The sequence below is a fragment of the Pristiophorus japonicus genome, chromosome 1 (assembly GCF_044704955.1).
Source record: "Pristiophorus japonicus isolate sPriJap1 chromosome 1, sPriJap1.hap1, whole genome shotgun sequence".
Taxonomy (NCBI): Eukaryota; Metazoa; Chordata; class Chondrichthyes; family Pristiophoridae; genus Pristiophorus; species Pristiophorus japonicus.
The window spans coordinates 249760022-249780633 of NC_091977.1; the positions used below are offsets into that span (position 1 = coordinate 249760022).

The following is a 20612-nucleotide window of genomic DNA, read 5'->3' on the forward strand; positions in this document are numbered from 1 at the left end:
CCCCTCACCCCCGGTGGGTCAATGTATTTAAAAGATTTCCAATACTGTTGTTTTTGTACAAAAGCAAAGCAAGGGTTTTTTTTTCATCAAAGCATACTGGAAGATATATGTAGCAAACCGCAAGCAGAGCCGTTAATTTTGTGGCAGTGCATGTTTTTTTTCTTTCAAAACTTGGAAAACTGTGCAGAAGAATGAAATTGAAGGCCAAAAGAATTAGTGTTGGTTCAACATCCTCCTTACAGCCATATGCTGAGATTAAAAGGGGATTGATACATTAATGAACCAACTGTCCTTGCTGTTTACCACAGCAAGCAGGGATGCTAAGTAATTTTGCGATTTTGTTCCAGATTACCGGTAGGCCATTCACTTGAAACAGTTATCTTGTGTCCCCAACTGGGGGTTGTCTGCTGTTTTTGTGGGGAACAAGGTAGCCTGTTTGATTGACTAGCCTACTGGTGAATTTCTGACTGGGGGAAGAAGTTGAGGGTACAGCCCTCCCACTTCCTGTGTGCACAGTCAGAAAAAAGACATGCAAGCCATTTAGGTGTGGGAGGGGTGTCTGGCCTCACCAGAGAAGTCTCCCTCATCTTAAGCTCCGGGGCCACTCAGCTCCAGTGTGGTGACCAGGACAAATTAAGTTTCCTCACTAACTAACGTAGGATAGATAGCATGGCATGTTTTATTTACTTTTTTCTTGAGGGTGGGTTTGAATTTAAGTGAAGGAACTGAGTTTTGATCATGACTGTCACTCTGTATGTTCACTTGCAGTCTGTAAAATAAAACAGCTTAACAATTCTATCTGGCCTCATTTTTACTCGTGTTGTCAACCTGCCTTTCATCAGATTGGAGAAGAACACATGTGAAAGATGCTGTCCAGTTCAGATCACAAAAGGAAACTTTATACGGGCCCACATTATCCGATTGTATAACTAGATCCTCTCCATCACCTACTTTCACCTCTGAAACATTGCCTGTCTCTGCCCCTACCTCAGCTCATCTGCTGCTGAAACCCTCACCCATGCCTTCATGACCTCCAGATTCGACTATTCCAATGCTCTCATGTTCAGCCTTCCACCTTGCACCCTCTGTAAACTTGAGCTCATCCAAAACTCTTCTGCTCGTATCCTTACTCGCACCAAGTCCTGTTCACTCATCACCCCTGTATTCGCTGACTTGCATTGACTCCTGGTCCCTCAACGCCTTGATTTTTAAAATTCTCATCCTTGTTTTCAAACCCCTCCGTGGCCTCGACCCTCCCTATCTCCATAACCTCCTCCAGTTCATACAACCCTCTAAGATCTCTGCGCTTCTCCAATTCTGGCCTCTTGCGCATCCCCGATTTTCTTCGCTCCACCCTTGGTGGCTGTGCCTTCAGCCATCCAAGCCCTAAGCTCTAGAATTCCCTCCCAAAACCTCTCTGCCTCTCCCCCTCTCTTGTCCTTTAAGACACTCCTTAAAACTCTTTGACCAAGCTTTTGGCCACTTGTCCTAATATCTCCTTATTTTGTTTGATAGCGATCCTGTGAAGCACCTCGAGTCATTTTACTCTGTTAAAGGTGATATATAAATACAAGTTATTGTTGTGGATGTTGGGCAGTACACTCCTGGGCGCATGATACAAGTACAACATTCAGTAATGACCAGTACCGTTGAACCTGAAAGAATATCTAAGGAAGACCTGGAATTTGTAACCGTTCCGTGTCCGTTTGGGTTAAAGCTAACAGATTAATTGCTAAGTAATATAATTACACAGAAGCAGAAAAAGAGTTTTGATGAAAGGTCAGCGACCTGAAACGTTAACTCTGTTTCTCTCACCATAGTTGCTGCCTGACCTGCTGAGTATTTCCAGCATTTTCTGTTTTTATTCTGGCAGAAAAACCCATCAGGTCACTGATATTACAGATATTCAGGTAACAAGGATTCAGACGGTCCATAAGGATTTTTAAATTGCTCAGAATGTATCTTTTACACAGTTTGATGATTGGCAAGATTATTGGAGAAACTGTTTTGCATAGACTGCAGTATGTGATGTTTAAACATGACCTGCGTGGACTCCAGATGTTTCCTTAGAAACCAAACTAAAAATAAGGAGGGAAGACTGCAGAGCATGTTCCCAGTTCGGTGGGCCTCTGAATAAATAGCTCTGTCAGTCGAGTACAGATGCAATTAAGCTGTCGCTTCTTTTGAGCCTTTTTTGCCCTTCTTCTCTTAGATACTTTTGGCTTCTTTATTTTGGAGGATGTAGGAGAATAGATTTTGTGATTCAACTGGAGAAATGCGAATTCTGCATAGTTCACTCTGACACTCTTCTTATCCCATTCTCCCTCTCCCTCGTCCACGTCAACACTTTTCTCCCGCCCCCTGCCCCCTGTCCCCCATTTCAAACTAAGGTGACTTCTTAGTTAGAAGTCATCTTGGGTGTGAAGTATTTAATAATAACTAAGACACATTAAAAAAAGATATGTGTTATTAATTGGGGAAACAACATCAAACGTAAATTATTAGCATCTTCACTGCCTAGAAGTCATTTTGTTTAATGATTCATATCAGGCCTGGTCTCACAAGCATTTGCTCGGTTCGCCTTCAGAGAAATTGAAAAAACACGTGTGAAAGACACACATATCCAGTCCAGATCATAAGCTTCCACAAACAACAATGAGATAATTGACCAGTTAATCTGTTTTGATGCTGTTGATTGAAGGATGAATGTTGGCAGAACTCCCTATTCTTCTTCAAATAGCACAGGGATATCTTTTACATCCATCTGAATAGGCAGCCAAAGCCTGGCTTAACGTCTCATCGGAAAGACTGCATCTTTGACAATATAGCATCATCATCATCGGCAGTCCCTCGGAATTGAGGAAGACTTCTTCCACTCTTAAAATAGTTCTTAGGTGGTTGAACAGTTGAATATGGGAATTACAGTTTCTGTCATAAGTAGGACAGATAGTCGTTGAGGGAAAGGGTGGGTGGGCCTGACTTGCCGCACACTCTTTCCGCTGCCTGCGCTTGATTTCTGCATGCTGTCGGCAATGAGATAAGAGGTGCTCAGCGCCCTCCCCGATGCACTTCCTTCACTTAGAGCGGTCTTTGGCCAGGGACTTCCAGGTGGGGATGTTGCACTTTATCAGGGAGGCTTTGAGGGTGTCCTTCTAACGATTCCTCTGCCCACCTTTGGCTCGTTTGCCGTGAAGGAGTTCCCAGTAGAGCGCTTGCTTTGGGAGTCTCGTGTCAGGCATGCGAACTATGTGGCCTGCCCAGCGAAGCTCATCAAGTGTGGTCAGATCTTCAATGTTGGGGATGTTGGCCTGGTCGAGGACGCTAATGTTGGTGCGTCTGTCCTCTCAGTGGATTTGTAGAATCTTGCGGAGACATCGTTGGTGGTATTTCTCCAGCGTCTTGAGGTGTCTACTGTACATGGTCCATGTCTCTGAGCCATACAGGAGGGTGAGTATTACTACAGCCCTGTAGACCATGAACTTGGTGGCAGTTTTGAGGGCCTGGTCTTCAAACACTCTCTTCCTCAGGCGGCTGAAAGCTGCACAGGCGGTGTTGAATCTCGTCGTCAGTGCTTGCTCTTGTTGATTGGAGGCTCCGAGGTATGGGAAATGGTCCATGTTGTCCAGGGCCGTGCCATGGATCTTGATGACTGGGGGGCAATGCTGTGCGGTGAGGACAGGCTGGTGGAGGACCTTTGTCTTACGGATGTTTACCATAAGGCCTATGCTTTCGTACGCCTCAGTAAATACGTCGACTATGACCTGGAGTTCAGTCTCTGTGTGTGCGCAGATGCAGGCGTCGTCCGCATACCGTAGCTCGACGACAGAGGCTGGTGTCATCTTGGACCTGGCCTGGAGACGGCGAAGGTTGAACAGCTTCCCACTGGTTCTGTAGTTTAGCTCCTCTCCAGTGCGGGGCTTGTTGACTGTGAGGTGGAGCAAGGCAGTGAGGAAGATTGAGGCCTTTGACCCTGTCAACCACAAGGGTCTATGGAGCGTCCTCCTCCGTTTCGGATGCCCACAAAAGTTCGTCACCATCGTCCGCCTGCTCCATGACGACATGCAGGCCGTGATCCTTACCAACGGATCCATCACAGACTCAATCCATGTCCGGACCAGGGTTAAACAGGGCTGCGTCATCACCGACAATATCACACACTCTCTATTGTTTACATTCTCGCGCTCTCTCTACTGTTCACAATAGAACGTTCTCTTTCTACTGCACTGGAGTGTTAACCCTAGATTATGTGTTTGCTGTGGCTCAGTGGTAGCACTCGTACCTCTTAGTCAGAAGCTCTCTAAAGACTTGAGCACATAATCTAGCCTGGTACTCCAATGTCCGCTACCGAATGGGACATTAAACTGAGGCCCTATCTGTCCTCTCGGGTGGATGTAAACGATCCTTTGGTGTCTTGGACAACATTTATCCCTCAAAAAACAGATGATCTGGTTATTTACTTTATTGCTGTTTGTACTCCCGCTGGAGTGGAACTAAACTCATCATCATAGGCAGTCCCTTGAAGCGAGGATGACTTGCTTCCACGCCAAAAAGGGATGATGCGTTCACAGGTGTTTCAATGTTCCAAATCCCGAACTAATATTCGAGATCCCGAACTACATCTTGAGGGTGAAAGATGCCTGTGCGTGGATTTTTTTAACGTGTGGTGGCCATTGCACACTAGCCACCACACGGGCTTGACAGAGCTCGGTCTTGGTCCAGTGGCAAGGATTACCCAAGACAACTGGAGACCAGCTCTGCTGCACTGACTGAGCGTGTACACACATCGCAGTGTGGGCTGGCCTGTGCTGCCCCTGGGCCCTCGCCACTGCTGGGCCCCGAACCTTCGCCTTTCCTGGGCCACGGTCACGTCCACCTACAAACACTTGCCACTCCTTCGTCCCTCCTGCTGTGCCTGCCCGCACTGCAATCAGCGACCTGGCTTCGCATCCGTAGCCCTCCTGCAGCAACACGCGCTGCTCCCTGAAGTGGTATGCCGCCACACGCTGCTACCTCTAATGGCCTCGGCTTGCTGATGGTCTTGTCGGCTGAGACCATACTGATTTACGGGCCGGGCCGCTGCACGCTGCTCCTTCCAATGGCCCCGGCCTGCTGATGGTCTTGCAGGCCAATTAAGCAGCTAAAACCATTTCCCAATCAAACTGTCCCCGCTCTCCGGTCACTGCTCTCTCTGAGGCAGTGGGTGGCTCTTAAAAGAGCCTTTTTGTTGTGCTTGATGGGAAGAGTCGAGTTGTTCAGCCACCGAATCCATAGAGAGTGCGGCCCCGCCACTTCAGAGCGTGCACCACATCCATGGCAGTGACCATCTTGCGTTTGGCGTGCTCAGTGTAGGTGACCGCATCCCTGATCACATTCTCCAGGAAAACCTTCAGCACCCCGCGGGTCTCCTCATAGATCAGGCCCGAGATCCGCTTCGCACCGCCATGGTGAATCAGGTGGCGGATGGCTGGTTTGGTGATGCCCTGGATGTTATCACGGAGCACTTTACGGTGCCACTTGGCTCCACCTTTACCCAGTCCTTTGTCTCCTTTACCTCAGCCAGACATGATGATTCTTCACTCAAACTGCCGCTGAATGAGAAGCGAACTGCTCCCGGCTCCTTTTTTTTTAGAACTGTAGCCAACCTGACTGAGAGCGCAGAGTGAGAGAGGCGGGAAGGGGAGTAGACAGAGTGAGAGATTAAACAGACAGAGCGGGAGGAGAGGAGACAGAGTCAAGATTGACAAACAGAGCAGAGAACGACCTCTGATCTTTCAGCTCCGCCTCCAGCTTTCTGCAACCGCCAATTTCAAACCGTTTTCCGACAATAGAACAGAAACACAGCGCTCCGCACAAACCCTTACAGACTCTGAATTCATCTTCAAGGCTTCCAGGAACCAGAAGCTTTTAAATAAGGTCCCATTACAATTAACAATTGCGAATATTCCCGCCTACAGACCCTTCCCTGTTAATCTGACTTTGTTCCATCTCCCCACACTTCCCCTCACAGATTGGTTCAGCAGTTTCAAAACACCTTATTCCAGGTGATTTGGAGAATCTGGTGTTTGGGGTTTGAGTTGAGACGTATCTCCGCCAGTATCACCATCTCAGAGACTCTCCCCTTGAATCTGTGAAATGACAATAACCAGGAACTGAGACTGGAGCCGAACACATCCCCAGTTACAGTGAGGCCCGGGCCGGACATCCCATTCTCTGTGTTTTATTGCAGACACTGGGGGAGGGGTGGGTGCAGCCAATGCCAGCGATTCACCAGGGATCCTGGCTTCATATTCAATTTCAATAAATGGAATTAATTATAGAACCAGTGGGAACCAGTTCAATCTTCGTCGCCGCCAGGCCAGATCCAAGACCATCCCATCCTCTGTCATCGAGCTACAGTACGCGGACAACGCTTGCGTCTGCGCACATTCAAAGGCTGAACTCCAAGTCATTGTCAACATCTTCACCGAGGCATACAAAAGCATGGGCCGTACACTAAACATCCGTAAGACAAAGGTCCTCCACCAACCTCACCCCGCCACACAGCATTGCCCCCCCGGTCATCAAGATCCACAGCGCGGCCCTGGATAACGTGGACCATTTTCCATAATGCAGGAGCCTATTATCAGCAAGGGCAGACATCTACGACGAGGTTCAACACCGCCTCCAGTGTGCCAGCGCAGCCTTCGGCCGCCTGAGGAAGAGAGTGTTCGAAGATCAGGCCCTCAAATCTGGCACCAAGCTTATGGTCTACAGGGCTGTAGTGATACCCGCCCTCCTGTATGCCTCAGGGACGTGGACCATACACAGTAGACACCTCAAATCGCTGGAGAAATACTGTTATGCCTTGAATAAAGAGTCAGACCAGATACTGCAAGCTCAAAGTAAGGTGTGACCGTAGTCCTTTACTACCGATCTCAGAGTGACTCTCCACAGTCTGAGGCTTCCTTATGTACAGCTGCTCCCAAGGAATTGTGGGATCCCTTGGAACTCCAGGGGATAAACCCTCTGGTGGTTAGACATGGTAATTACAGGTTTACATACATAACAACACTTTCCTCCCCCCCCCCCCCCCCCCCCCCGCCACCCAAAGTCAGTAGTTTAACTATTTACAATGTGAGTCGATCCCTGGTTGATCGTCTCGGTGGAAATGCTGGTTTTGGTGAGTCGTTTGTTGGGCCCTCGCTGGGTTGCTGAGGGTGGTGAGTCCTGCTGGGCTGCTGCGGGTAATTGGTTCTGCTTCGTGGTCAACCGCTGGGTTGGTTGCCACTTGTGTGTGTGTGTGTTGGAGGGTCGAAAAAGGTGGAGTCTATTGTGGGTTGTTCTGGATAATCCGTAAATCTGAGTTTGGTTTGGTCCAAGTGTTTCCTGAAGGTGAGACCATTTGAGAGTTTGACCACAAACACCCAACTCCCCTCTTTGGCCAAAACAGTACCAGGAAGCCACTTGGGACCTTGCCCATAGTTAAACACACATACAGGATCATTTATTTCAATTTCGTGTGACACATTTGCATGATCATGATATGTATTCTGTTTAAGTCGCCTGCTCTCTACCTGTTTGCGTAGATCAGGGTGTACGAACGAAAGCCTTTTCATGAGCAGTTCAGGACCAAAGAGGTCTTGTGCGGTAAATAAACAACACTCGGGATAAGTGAGTCTGCAGTGAGCCTTCAGTTCCCCTTTTCAAGCTCTGCTTGATTGTTTGTTTGAACTGCTCATTCTGCCTGACCATTGGATGCTGGTTTAAACGGGGCAGATGTGACTTGTTTGATCCCACTGCGGGTCATGAACTCCTTGAACTTGGCACTGGTAAAACATGGCCCATTGTCACTTACAAGGACATCAGGCAGGTCGTGCGTGGCAAACATGGCCTGAAGGCTTTCAGTGGTGGCAGCGGACATGCTTGCCGACATTATCACACATTCAATCCATTTGAAGTACGCATCTACAAACATGAAGAACATTTTTCCCAAGAATGGGCCTGCATAGTCGATATGGACCCTGGACCACGGTTTGGAGGACCAGGACCATAAACTTAGTGGCGCCTCCCTGGGTGCATTGCTTAACTGTGAACATGTGTTACATTTGTGCACGCAGCACTCTAAGTCTACATCGATACCGGGCCACCACATGTGGGATCTGGCTATCGCTTTCATCACTACAATGCCTGGATGGGTGCTGTGGAGATCACTGATGAAAGTGTCCCTGCCCTTTTTTCGCACCACTACCCGATTACACCATCGGAGGCAGTCTGCCTGTATCGACATTTCATCTTTGCGCCGCTGGTACGGCTTTATTTCCTCCTGCATCTCTAACAGGACACTAGACCAACTCCCGTGGAGCGCATTGTTTTTTTTTTACTAAAGACAGTAAGGGTCCTGGCTCACCGTCGAGCATTTTAACCTGAGCCCCACACGATTAAGCCGACTAAGAACCTCCCCCAGGTTCTGCATGTGCTCGACGGTGTCCCGACCTGTAACCGAGATGTCGTCCTGGAAGACCACGGTGCGCGGGACCGACTTCAGCAAGCTTTCCATGTTCCTCTGGAATATCGTCGCGGCCGATCGAATCCCAAATGAGTATCTGTTATAAATGAAGAGATCTTTGTGTGTGTGTGTGTGTGTGTGTGTGTGTGTGTGTGTGTGTTGATGCAGGTGAGGCCTTTCGAAGATTCCTCCAGCTCCTGCGTCATGTAGGCCGAGGTCAAGTCCAGCTTCGTGAATGTTTTCCCTCCCTCCAGCGTCGCAAATAGGTCGTCTACCTTTGGCAGTGGGTATTGATCCTGCAGTGAGAAATGATTGACAGTTACTTTATAATCACCACAGATTCTGACGGCGCCGTCTCCCTTGAGGACTGGAACAATTGGACTGGCCCACTCATTGAATTCGATCGATGAAATGATGCCTTCTCGTTGCAGCCGGTCCAGTTCGATCTCCACCCTCTTTCTCATCATGTAAGGTACCGCTCTCGCTTTGTGATGGATGGTTTGCCCCCTCGGAATCAAATGGATCTACACTTTCGCTCCTTGGAACTTCCCGATGCCTGGTTCGAACAGCGAGGGGAACTTGTTTAGGACCTGGGCACATGAGGTGTCGCCGACGGACGAAAGCCCTCGGACGTCGTCCCAGTTCCAGCGTATCTTTCCCAGCCAGCTCCTGCCGAACAGCGTGGGCCATCGCCTGATACCATCCAGAGTGGTAACTCGTGCACCACTCCATTGTAGGAGACCTTTATGGGAACATGGCCGATTATGGGAATCAGTTCCTTTGTGTACGTTCTTAGTTTAGTACGAATGGGAGTCAGGTCTGGCCTTGAGGCCTTGCTGCACCACAATTTATCGAAAGTCTTTTTGCTCATTATGGACTGGCTTGCGTCCGTGTCCCACTCCATGGATACCGGGAGTCCATTTAATTCGACCTTCAGCATTATCGGGGGACACTTTGTGGTAAATGTGTGCACCACATATACCTCTGACTCCTCAGTCTGAGGCTCTGGTTCGTCGTGATCCACCGTGGATCTGTCCTCCTCCGCAACATGATGGTTTGCAGGATTAGCAGTGTTTGCAGCTCGCCTGCACATACTTTGGATGTGTCCCATTGTTCTACAGCCCTTGCAAACGTGTCCTTTGAAGCGGCAGAAATGGAAATGATCACCCCCGCAGCACCAACTAAGTGTTAATGACCTTGTATTCACCACCCTGGATGGTGGACTCTGAGTCATCTGCGGACGTGCAGCTGCAGGCGTACAAGTCCTGCCCTGTACATTTCGATTCAAAAACAACGTTACTTCGTTCACAGTACTTGCAGCAGCGCTCGTGTGCTGAGAAATTTGTTTGGTATTATCACTGGCGGTGATAAACGCCTGGGCTATCGCTATGGCTTTACTCAAGGTTGGGGTCTCTACAGTCAAAAGTTTGTGAAGTATTACTTCATGGCCAATGATAAGTACAAAGAAGTCCCTGAGCATGTGCTCTTCAAATTCGCAATGTCCTGCAAGGCACTTTAGCTCGGCGACGTAGTTCACCACTTCCTGGCCTTCAGACCTCTTGTACGTGTAGAACCGATACCTCGCCATCAGAACACTTTCCTTTGAGTTTAGATGCTCCCGGACCAGTGTGCACAACTCATCGAAAGACTTGTCTGTGGGTTTCGCTGGAGTGAGCAGATTTTTCATGAGGTCATACGTTGGTGCCCCACAGACGGTGAGGAGGATCGCCCTTCATTTGGCAGCATTCGCTTTTCCTTCCAGCTCGGCCAAGAAGTATTGGTCGAGTCGCTCCATGAAGTTTTCCCGATCATCTCCCTCTGAAAATTTCTCCAGGATGCCCACGGTTCTCTGCAGTGTTGCGGTACGGTTCATCATTTGTATCTCATCGTCAGTTGTTATGTCTTGAATAGAGAGTCAGCTCAGATACTGCAAGCTCAAAGGGATTGTGGGATCCCTTGGGACTCCAGGGTATAAGCCCTCTGGTGGTTAGACATGGTAGTTACAGATCTACATACATAACAAATACCACCAACGATGTCTCCGCAAGATCCTGCAAATCCTCTGGAAGGACAGATGCATCAATGTTAGTGTTCTCGATCAGGCCAATATCCCTAGCACTGAAGCACTGACCACACTCGACCAGCTCCATTGGGCGGGACACATTGTTCGCATGCCTGACACACGACTCCTACTCGGAACTGCTACACACCATGCGAGCCCCAGGTGGGCAGAGGAAACGTTTCAAGGACACCCTCCAAACCTCCTCTTGATAAAGTGCAACATCCCCACCGACACCTGGGAGTCCCTGGCCAGAAACCGTCCTAAGTGGAGGAAGAGCATCCGGGAGGGCGCTGAGCACCTCTAGTCTCATCGCCGAGAGCATGCAGAAAGCAAGCGCAGACAGCGGAAGGAGCATGCGGCAAACCAGACTCCCCACCCACCCTTTCCTCCAACGACTGTCTGTCCCACCTGTGACAGAGACTGTAATTCCCGTATTGGACTGTTCAGTCACCTGAGAACTCACTTTTGGAGTGGAAGCAAGTCTTCCTCAATTTCGAGGAATTGCCTCTGATGATGATTAATGGGACCTTGCTGTGCACAAATTAACTGCTGCAGTTCCTACAGTACAAAAGTGATTACATTTCAAAAAAAGTACATCAATGGATGTAAAGTGTTTTGGGCGTCTTGAGGTCATAAAAGTCACTATTATAAAGGACATTTTTTTTCTTAAGTCCAGCAGTGGGGCTTAAACCCATGGGGGACTAAAATTGCCCCACTCCTTAAGGCCTCTTAGAGGCGGTAATGGAGTGGATAGGCCTCACCGTCCGGGGGCAGACTGATGGGTGAACCCATCTGAAATTGCCCCCGGGCCGGGTTTCCGCGCCGCCCGTTCTGCCTGTTGGGCATGTGCCGACCCCTTCCACCCAGCGGCGACCCCCTTTCCACCCTGGAGCGGAGCAACTGTCAGTCGGTGCCACTGACCGCTTTCTCCTGTGGGAAGCTGTGTGTGCCTGGGCATCTCGTCCACCCTTAAAGGGAAGGGCGCACTGCCACAGACGCCATTTTGTTTTACTCGTCGGTCGGCGTGAGAATGGTGCCCACGGGTTCGGCCAGGCAGCCCGGCAGCCCCTCTTGGGTGCCAGGCTGCTGGCCCAGCCGAAACCCTCCCTGGTTGTCCAGTGGGCCCAACTAAACCCCATGCAGAGCTCGCAGCGGCCCTCCCCCTTAACTGTGTGGCGCTGATGACACCCCCAGACTTGCGCCTTGCTCCCGACCCTCAGCCGCCCCAAACACCGGAAGGAAACACAAGTTCAAAGAGCTCAATTTTGCTCTACTCTCCGCCCCATGGATGTTTTAAAATGGAAGGTGCGCCCCCTTTCAGTCGGGGGGCAATTTCGGCCCCATGATTTTCCGATTCATAGGTGAGAATATTAATGGCTGAGCCAAGCTGCTAGCTGCTGCTGCCTCAATGGTGTCTATGTTGCTGGTGTCAACCATCTCCACTTCACATGCTGTGGTTCGATTTACTTAGACTGGCTAAGACAAAGAGAAGCTGGAGCATAAGTATATAATACCTTTAGTTGGAATAGTATGTAGTATAGACGGGGCATAAAATTGCAGAGAGACATTGATAGATTAAGTGAGTGGGCAAAACTGTGGCAGATGGATTTCAATGCAGGTAAGTGTGAGGTCACCCATTTTGGACCAAAATCAGATAGATCTGATATTTTTGAGTGGCAGGAAGCAAAGGTCGACGGGTGTTTTTGTGACTGGAAGGCTGTTTCCAGTGGGGTTCCGTAGGGCTCAGTACTAGGTCCTTTGCTTTTTGTGGTATTTCTCAATGATTTCGACTTGAATGTAGGGGGCATGATTAAGAAGTTTGTATATGATACAAAAATTGGCCATGTGGTTGATAATGAAGAAGAAAGCTGTAGACTGCCGGTAGATATCAATGAACTGCTCAGGTGGGCAGAACTGTGGTAAATGGAATTCAATCCAGAGAAGTGTGAGGTGATGCATTTGGGGAGGGCTAACGAGACAAGAGAATACACATTAAATGGTAGGATACTGAGCCGTGTAGAGGAACAAAGGGACCTTGGAGTGCATGTCCACCAATCCCTGAAGGTAGTAGGACCGGTCATTAAGGTGGTTAAGAAGGCATCGGGGATACTTTCCTTTGTGCCGAGGCATAGGTCTCGCTAACTGTGGCAAGTCTGGGGGCGGTGGTGGTGAGAGGTGACCCTGCTTCTCGGCCTTTTGGCTAAGATCATGCGTAACTGACCTGACAGGGGAGTAACCATGACCCCAAAGTGGTTCTCCCTGGATCAGGAAGGTGGTTCTCCTATGCTTTTTGGAAATAGGAGGTGGGTGGGGTGGATTGACCCATCCACCTCCACGGAGGTGTGTGGGGGGCCTGACCCATCCACCTCCATGGCACGAACCTGGTATTGCAGTACTTCCAGGAACGGTGCAGTGGCTCTAGGCCTTTTGGCTAAGAGCATTGGTGCAGAGTGATCCTTGATGTGTGCAAGGTGACCTCTGGCGTTTGTGATTTGACAAAGAATTGGAAAGATTGGCAACGAAAATTTTTTTTAAAAAGTCTGGGGGCGGTGGTGGTGAGAGGTGACCCTGCTCCTGGCTCCATCATGCTGTGTGTGAAGAATCTTCCCTTGCCTTTATTAGCCAAGGTATATAATACAAGAGAAGGGAGGTTATGGTTGAACTGTGCAAAACACTAGTTAGGCCTCAGCTAGAGTACTGCATGCAGTTCTGGTCACCACATTGCAGGAAAAATACGTTTGCACTAGAGAGGGTACAGAGATTTACAAGGACGTTGCCAGGATTGGAGAATTTTAGCTATGAGGAAAGATTGGATAGGCTGGGATTGTTTTCTTTGGAACAAAGGAGGCAGAGGGGAAATGTGATTGAGGTGTATAAAATTATGAGAGGCCGAGATAGAGTGGACAGGAAAGACCTATTTCCCTTAGAGAGGCCAATAACCAGGGGACATAGGTTAAAAGTAATTGGTAGGAGGTTTAGAGGGGAGTTGAGGAGAACCTTTTTTCACCCAGAGGGTGGTGGGATGTAGAACTCACTACCCGAAAGGGTGGTACAGGCATAAACCCTCATCACATTTTAAAATAACTTGTATATGCACTTGAAGTGCCATAACCTACAAGGCTTATGGACCAAGAGCTGGAAAGTGGGATTAGGCTGGATAGCTCTTTGTTGGCCGACACAGGCATGATAGACTGAAATGGCCTCCTTCTGTGCCGTAAAATTTCTATGATTCCATGACTCTCTTTTCGATCTGTTGGAGTTGCCCACCTCCAATGGCTTTTGTGGCCAACTGTTTCCTGCTCATTCACTAGGTTTCCTTGAGCTTCAACGCAATTTTATGGTGTTAGTTGTTGTGCTCTCTGACTGATCCCATTGTGTCAGTAGTATTTATTTTCTTCTTGAATAGGATGACACCATTTGGTTAGGACAAATTAAACCGATCGGGCAACAGATCAGCTTGTTGCTCAAATTGGGCTTTGGGAACCTAAGTGTCATTTTAATGAGGCCCAGTTTCTTGTTCAAGCTTTTCAAGCAGGTGTTCAACCTGATGTTGATTGCATGGTGCACGTTGCGTTTTGGGATTTCCAACTATGCAACTGAAGGACCTTAGTGTGTGTTAAAGTATCACTGTTGTGTTAAACTGAGCTCTCAAGGTCAGAATTACCGCAAAGGAGAAAATAAACCATATTCAGTGCCTTTAAGATTCAGTAGAGGCTGTGAGAAGGTGGGTCTTGGGCTGAGCTAGGACTGTAGCTGTGGCAGGTTGCTTTCCCCAGCTGGAAATGAGAAGCATTGAGATACGTATTTCACAAAAGATCTGAGAATACCTGTATGTGTTTGTTGTATGCCCCTTGTCCCGGTGGTCAGTGTTATAGAAACATAGAAAATAGGTGCAGGAGTAGGCCATTCGGCCTTTCGAGCCTGCACCGCCATTCAATAAGATCATGGCTGATCATTCCCTCAGTACCCCTTTCCTGCTTTCTCTCCATACCCCTTGATCCCTTTAGCCATAAGGGGCCATATCTAACTCCCTCTTGAATATATCCAATGAACTGGCATCAACAACTCTCTGCGGTAGGGAATTCCATAGGTTAACAACTCTCTGAGTGAAGAAGTTTCTCCTCATTTCAGTCCTAAATGGCTTACCCCTTATCTTTAGACTACGTCCCCTGGTTCTGGACTTCCCCAACATCGGGAACATTCTACCCGCATCTAACCTGTCCCGTCCTGTCCAAATCTTGTATGTTTCTATGAGATCCCCTCTCATCCTTCTAAACGCCAATGCATAAAGGCCCAGTTGATCCAGTCTCTCCTCATATGTCAGTCCAGCCATCCCGGGAATCAGTCTGGTGAACCTTCGCTGCACTCCCTCAATAGCAAGAACGTCCTTCCTCAGATTAGGAGACCAAAACTGAACACAATATTCCAGGTGAGGCCTCACTAAGGCCCTGTACAACTGCAGTAAGACCTCCCTGCTCCTATACTCAAATCCTCTAGCTATGAAGGCCAACATAGCATTTGCCTGCCTTATCGGAGATATTTATGGGAATGTTGTGCTGCTGCCCCTCCACACCATCCCCCAAACTTTTATACAGGCTGAATAGGCTCACAATCAAGTCCAACCTCTCAAAGCTTGTAAATGTTGCAAGCCTGGAAAGCCTAGGTTTTTTTTTTGCTTTCAAATGCTTATTCACTAAAAATTTGTGCAATCCAAAAATGTAGCTTTAACTGTTTCAGATACTGGTCATTTTCAAAACTTATAAAATATTGAGACACTTGACATGTTTTTGCTTTTGTGTTTAAAGGAATAGTATGCGATAATGAAAAGAATCATCAAAAGGTTTAGTTATGTGCCCAGGCAGGAAGAAAATCTGTGGTTTTACCACGTGTGTTTAATTTTTTTCACTTTGTGACCCTTTATTTGGTTTCTCATTGAGTTCTTCCTAATGTTTGAACTTCAAAAATAGAGCCTGAGCTAAGATGAATTCACTCTGCTCCCAATCTGTGTTTCTCATCAGCCTACGGTACAGTGGAGAAATTGAAGGTCTTGAATACATAAATCTTTACAAGTGGCAGGATAATTTGACACCGGATTTCAGATTTTATCCATGGGGACACAAGAGTGCAATAACAACGAGGAAATGCTAAACCTGTACAAACCATTGCTTAGGCTGCAGTTCGACCATTGTGTCCCGTTCTCGGCTGCCGACTTTAGGAAGATATCATGACCATTGAGTGGGTCCAGAAGTCACTATGAAGATGTTACCAGTAATGGAGAGGCTTTGGTTATGAGTGGAGACTCGAAAACTGGGACATTTTCACTGAAACTAAAGAGGCTAATAGGAGATCAGATGGAGATGTTTAAAATTGAGGGTTTTTGACAAGATGAACAGGGAATAAGTGTTTCCCACTGGTCATCATTTAATATCATTTAATATCGCAGTTACCAAAGGGAGAGGTTCAGGGGGTGAGGCAGCATCTGTGGAGAGAAACAGAGTTAATGTTTCAGGTCGATGACCTGTCGTCAGAAATCCAATTCTGACGAAGGGTCATCGACCTGAAACATTAACTCTGTTTTTCTCCACAGATGCTGCCTGACCCACTGAGATTTCCAGCATTTTCTGTTTTTATTTCAGATTACAACATCCGCAGTATTTTGCTTTTGTATTGGAGGGGTTCAGAGGATCTTTTTACAGATGTGGTGAGGACACTAAAATGTAGTAAATATTCCACAATGGAAAATAAAATTGGATGGAGTGTAAAATGAGCTGTCGATTTGCAGGCGCCCATTTTGCACTCCAAACCAAGAGAAATGTTATCCTCAGTGTGAGAGGATGCAGAGAGAGTTCAAGGAAATGGGAGATGAATGTTTATGCTTTTGTCTGTATGCGTTGTTCTAGGATCTCAACTGATGTTTAATTGAAGATTTCTGGATTAACATTACCCAAGGCTTCAGGGAAAGATTTGGGCACACAGAAATTCAGATACTGAAAAGAGTTGGAATACTATTTATTTAACAAAGGACAGATTTAATTGAGCACCTCACCCATCTTTGTCAGCTACTGTAATGTATAGTCACAGCTTAACGTGGGCTTTTATGACTTGATAATGTGAAGGTGCAAATACTTGCTCCTTCACTGTGGAAGTATATGTTGTTTTTTCTGGTAGTATTTGCTCCTTCACTGTGGAAGTATATGTTTTTTTCTGGTAGTATTTCGCAATTTGTTTTGTGCGTGTTGTAAGTGAAGTGAGATCGTATCGTGTTGTGCTGCCTCAGTTTCCATTTCTCCCTTGTTATTGTGCGTTATGTTGGTTGTGTCAAGCATTTTACACAGAAATGACTCTCAAAAATGTAGAAGTGATAGGTAGGGGCCATTGGGGTTCCTTTATCATCAGAACTCTTCTGTGTTGGGATTGCTGTGTTAATCCCTGGTGCTGGGTGTTATATATGTGGGCGTGTATTTACTCTGTACAGCCACCAGAGGGCTCATTCCCCAGAGTCTCAAGGGATCCCATAATCCCTTGGGAGCACAGGTATTTAAGAAGGCTTCACAGGTTGGAAAAGCACTCTGGAGACCTGCAATAAAAGACTACGGTCACACTTTACTTTGAGCTCACAATGTTCTGTCTGACTCTTTCTCCATACACAACAACTGGCGACAAGATACAGATAGCGAACCTAAAGATGCAGAGAACAGTGAGCATCCTGGAGAAATTTTCGGAGAGAGATGATTGGGAAACTTTTGTGGAGTGACTTGACCAGTACTTTGTGGCCAACGAGCTAGATGGATGCCAAACGTAGAACGATCCTCCTCTCTGTCTGTGGGGCACCAACGTATGGCCTCATGAATCTGCTCACTCCAGTGAAACCCACGGAGAAATCATACGACGATGTGTGCACACTGGTCCGAGAGCATTTGAACCTGAAGGAAAGCGTTCTGATGGCGAGGTACCGGTTCGACACCGACAAAAGGTCTGAAGGCCAGGAAGTGGTGAGTTATGTTGCTGAGCTGAGACGCCTTGCAGGACATTGCGAATTTGAAGGACATTTGGAGCACGTTCTCAGAGACTTTTTCGTACTTGGCATTGGCCACGAAAACATACTTCGCAAGCTTCTGACTGCAGAGACCCCAAATTTGAGTAAGGCCATAGCGATAGCCCAGGTGTTCATTACCACCAGTGACAATGCTAAGCAAATCTCTCAGCACACAAGTGCTGCTACAAGCACTGTGAACAAAGTGATGTTGTTTTCGAATCGTAATGTACAGGGCAGGTCACACATGCCTGCAGCTGCACGTCCGCAGACTGCACCATCAAGGGTGATGAATGCAAGGCCATTAACACCTTGTTGGCGCTGCGGGGGTGGTGATCGTTTCCATTCATGCCGATTCAAAGGATACGTTTGCAAGGGCTGTGGAACAATGGGACACCTCCAACGTATGTGCAGGCGAGCTGCTAAGCCTGTTAAACCTGCAAACCACCATGTTGCAGAGGAGGACAGATCCACGGAGGATCACTACGAACCAGAGCGTCAGACAGAGGAGGCAGAGGTACATGGGGTGCACACATTCACCACAAATTGTCCCCCGATAATGCTGAATGTTGAACGAAATGGACTTCCAGTGTCAATGGAGCTGGACACTGACGCGAGCCAGTCCATCATGAGCAAAAAGACTTTCGAAAGGTTGTGGTGCAACAAGGCCTCAAGGCCAGTCTTGACTCCAGTTCGCACGAGACTAAAAACTTACACTAAAGAACTGATTCCCGTAATCGGCAGTGCTACCGTAAAGGTCTCCTACGATGGAGCGGTGCACAAGCTACCACTCTGGGTGGTACCGGGCGTTGGTCCCACGCTGCTCGGCAGGAGCTGGCTGGGAAAGATACGCTGGAACTGGGACGACGTCCGAGCGCTATCGCCCGCTGACAGCACTTCGTGTGCCCAGGCCTCAAACAAATTTCCTTCACTGTTCGAACCAGGCATCAGGAAATTCCAAAGAGTAAAAGTGCAGATCCACCTAATTCCGGAGGCGCAAACCAAGGCGAGAGCAGTACCGTACATGATGAGCGAAAGGCTCGAGATCAAGCTAGACCGGCTGCAACGAGAGGGTATAATTTCACCGATCGAGTTTAGTGAGTGGACTAGTCCTATTGTCCCAGTCCTCAAGGGAGACGGCACCGTCAGCATCTATGGCGATTACAAAGTAACTATCAATCGTTTATCCCTGCAGGACAAATACCCACTACCAAAAGCCGATGACCTCTTTGCAATACTGACGGGAGGAAAGATGCTCACGAAGCTGGATCTGACTTCAGCCTACATGACGCAGGAACTGGAGGAATCATCGAAGGCCCTCACCTGCATCAAAAAGCACAAAGGTCTTTTTGTTTATAACAGATGCCCATTTGGAATCCGATCAGCGGCGGCGATATTCCAGAGGAACATGGAAAGTTTACTGAAGTTCATCCCACACACTGTGGTCTTCCAGGACGACATCTTGGTCACAGGTCGGAACACAGTCGAGCACCTGCAGAACCTGGAGGAGGTTCTTAGTCGATTCAACTGCGTGGGGCTCAGGTTAAAACGCTCGAAGTGCGTTTTCCTGGCACTTGAAGTGGAGTTCCTGGGAAGGGGTATTGTGGCAGACAGCGTCAGGCCCACCAACGCGAAGACAGAGGCAATCGAGAACGCACCAAGGCCACAGACGTAACGAAGCTGAGGTCGTTTCTAGGACTCTTGAAATACTTTGATAACTTCTTACCAGGTCTCAGCACCCTGCTCGAACCACTACATATCTTGCTACGAAAAGGGGGCGAATGGGTTTGGGGCAAAAGCCAAGAAAATGCCTTTGTAAAGGCGAGAAAATTGTTATGCTCAAACAAATTGCTTGTGTTGTATGATCCATGTAAGCATTTGGTACTAGCATGTGATGCGTCGTCATATGGCATCGGGTGTGTATTGCAACAAGCTAATGATTTCGGGAAACTGCAACCGGTTGCTTATGCATCCAGGAGTCTGTCTACAGCATGATTGAAAAAGAAGCGTTGGCATGTGTTTATGGGGTAAAGAAAATGCTTCAATACCTGTTTGGACTAAAATTCGAATTGGAAACTGACCATAAGCCACTTATATCCCTGTTTTCCGAGAGTAAAGGGATAAATACCAACGCATCGGTTCGCATCCCGAGATGGGAGCTCACGTTGTCCGCATACAGCTACGCCATCTGCCACAGGCCAGACACAGAGAACTGCACCGATGCTCTCAGTAGGCTGCCATTGCCCACCATGGGGGTGGAAATGGCACAGCCTGCAGATCTAGCCATGGTTATGGAAGCATTTGAGAGTGAACAATCACCCTTAACTGCCCGCAGATCAAAACCTGGACAAGCCAGGACCCCTTATTATCTCAAGTCAAAAGCTGTGTGCTTCATGGGAGCTGGTCCAGTGTCCCAGTTGAAATGCAGGAAGAGATAAAGCCGTTCCAGTGACGCAAAGATGAAATGTTTATACAAGCAGACTGCCTTCTGTGGGGCAATCGAGTAGTGGTCCCCAAGAAGGGCAGAGACACCTTCATCAATGACCTCCACAGTACCCACCCAGGCATCGTAATGATGAAAACGATAGCCAGATCCCACGTGTAGTGGCCCGGTATCGATGCGGACTTAGAATCCTGCGTTCACAGATGTAATACATGATCGCAGTTAAGCAATATACCCAGGGAGGCGCTGCTAAGTTAATGGCCTTGGCCCTCCAAACCATGGTCTAGGGTGCACGTCAACTATGCAGGCCTGTTCTTGGGTAAAATGTTCCTTGTGGTTGTAGACGCGTATTCCAAGTGGATTGAATGTGAGATAATGTCGGCTAGCACGTCCGCTGCCACCACTGAAATTCTGCGGGCCATGTTTGCCACACACAGCTTACCTGATGTTCTGGTGAGCGACAACGGGTCATGTTTTACCAGTGCTGAGTTCAAAGAATTCATGACCCGTAAAGGGATCAAACATGTCACATCTGCCCCGTTTAAACCAGCGTCCAATGGTCAGGCAGAGAGAGTAGTGCAAACCATCA

At 48.0% G+C, this 20612-nt stretch overlaps 1 protein-coding gene and 1 pseudogene across 3 annotated transcripts in view; both read left to right on the forward strand.

The window, feature by feature from the left end:
- Positions 1-20612, forward strand: part of LOC139269514 (tyrosine-protein kinase JAK2-like) — a 375442-nt gene that overhangs the window by 72450 nt on the left and 282380 nt on the right. The window lies entirely within an intron of this gene.
- On the forward strand, positions 12728-12965 carry LOC139279553 (U2 spliceosomal RNA; annotated as a pseudogene).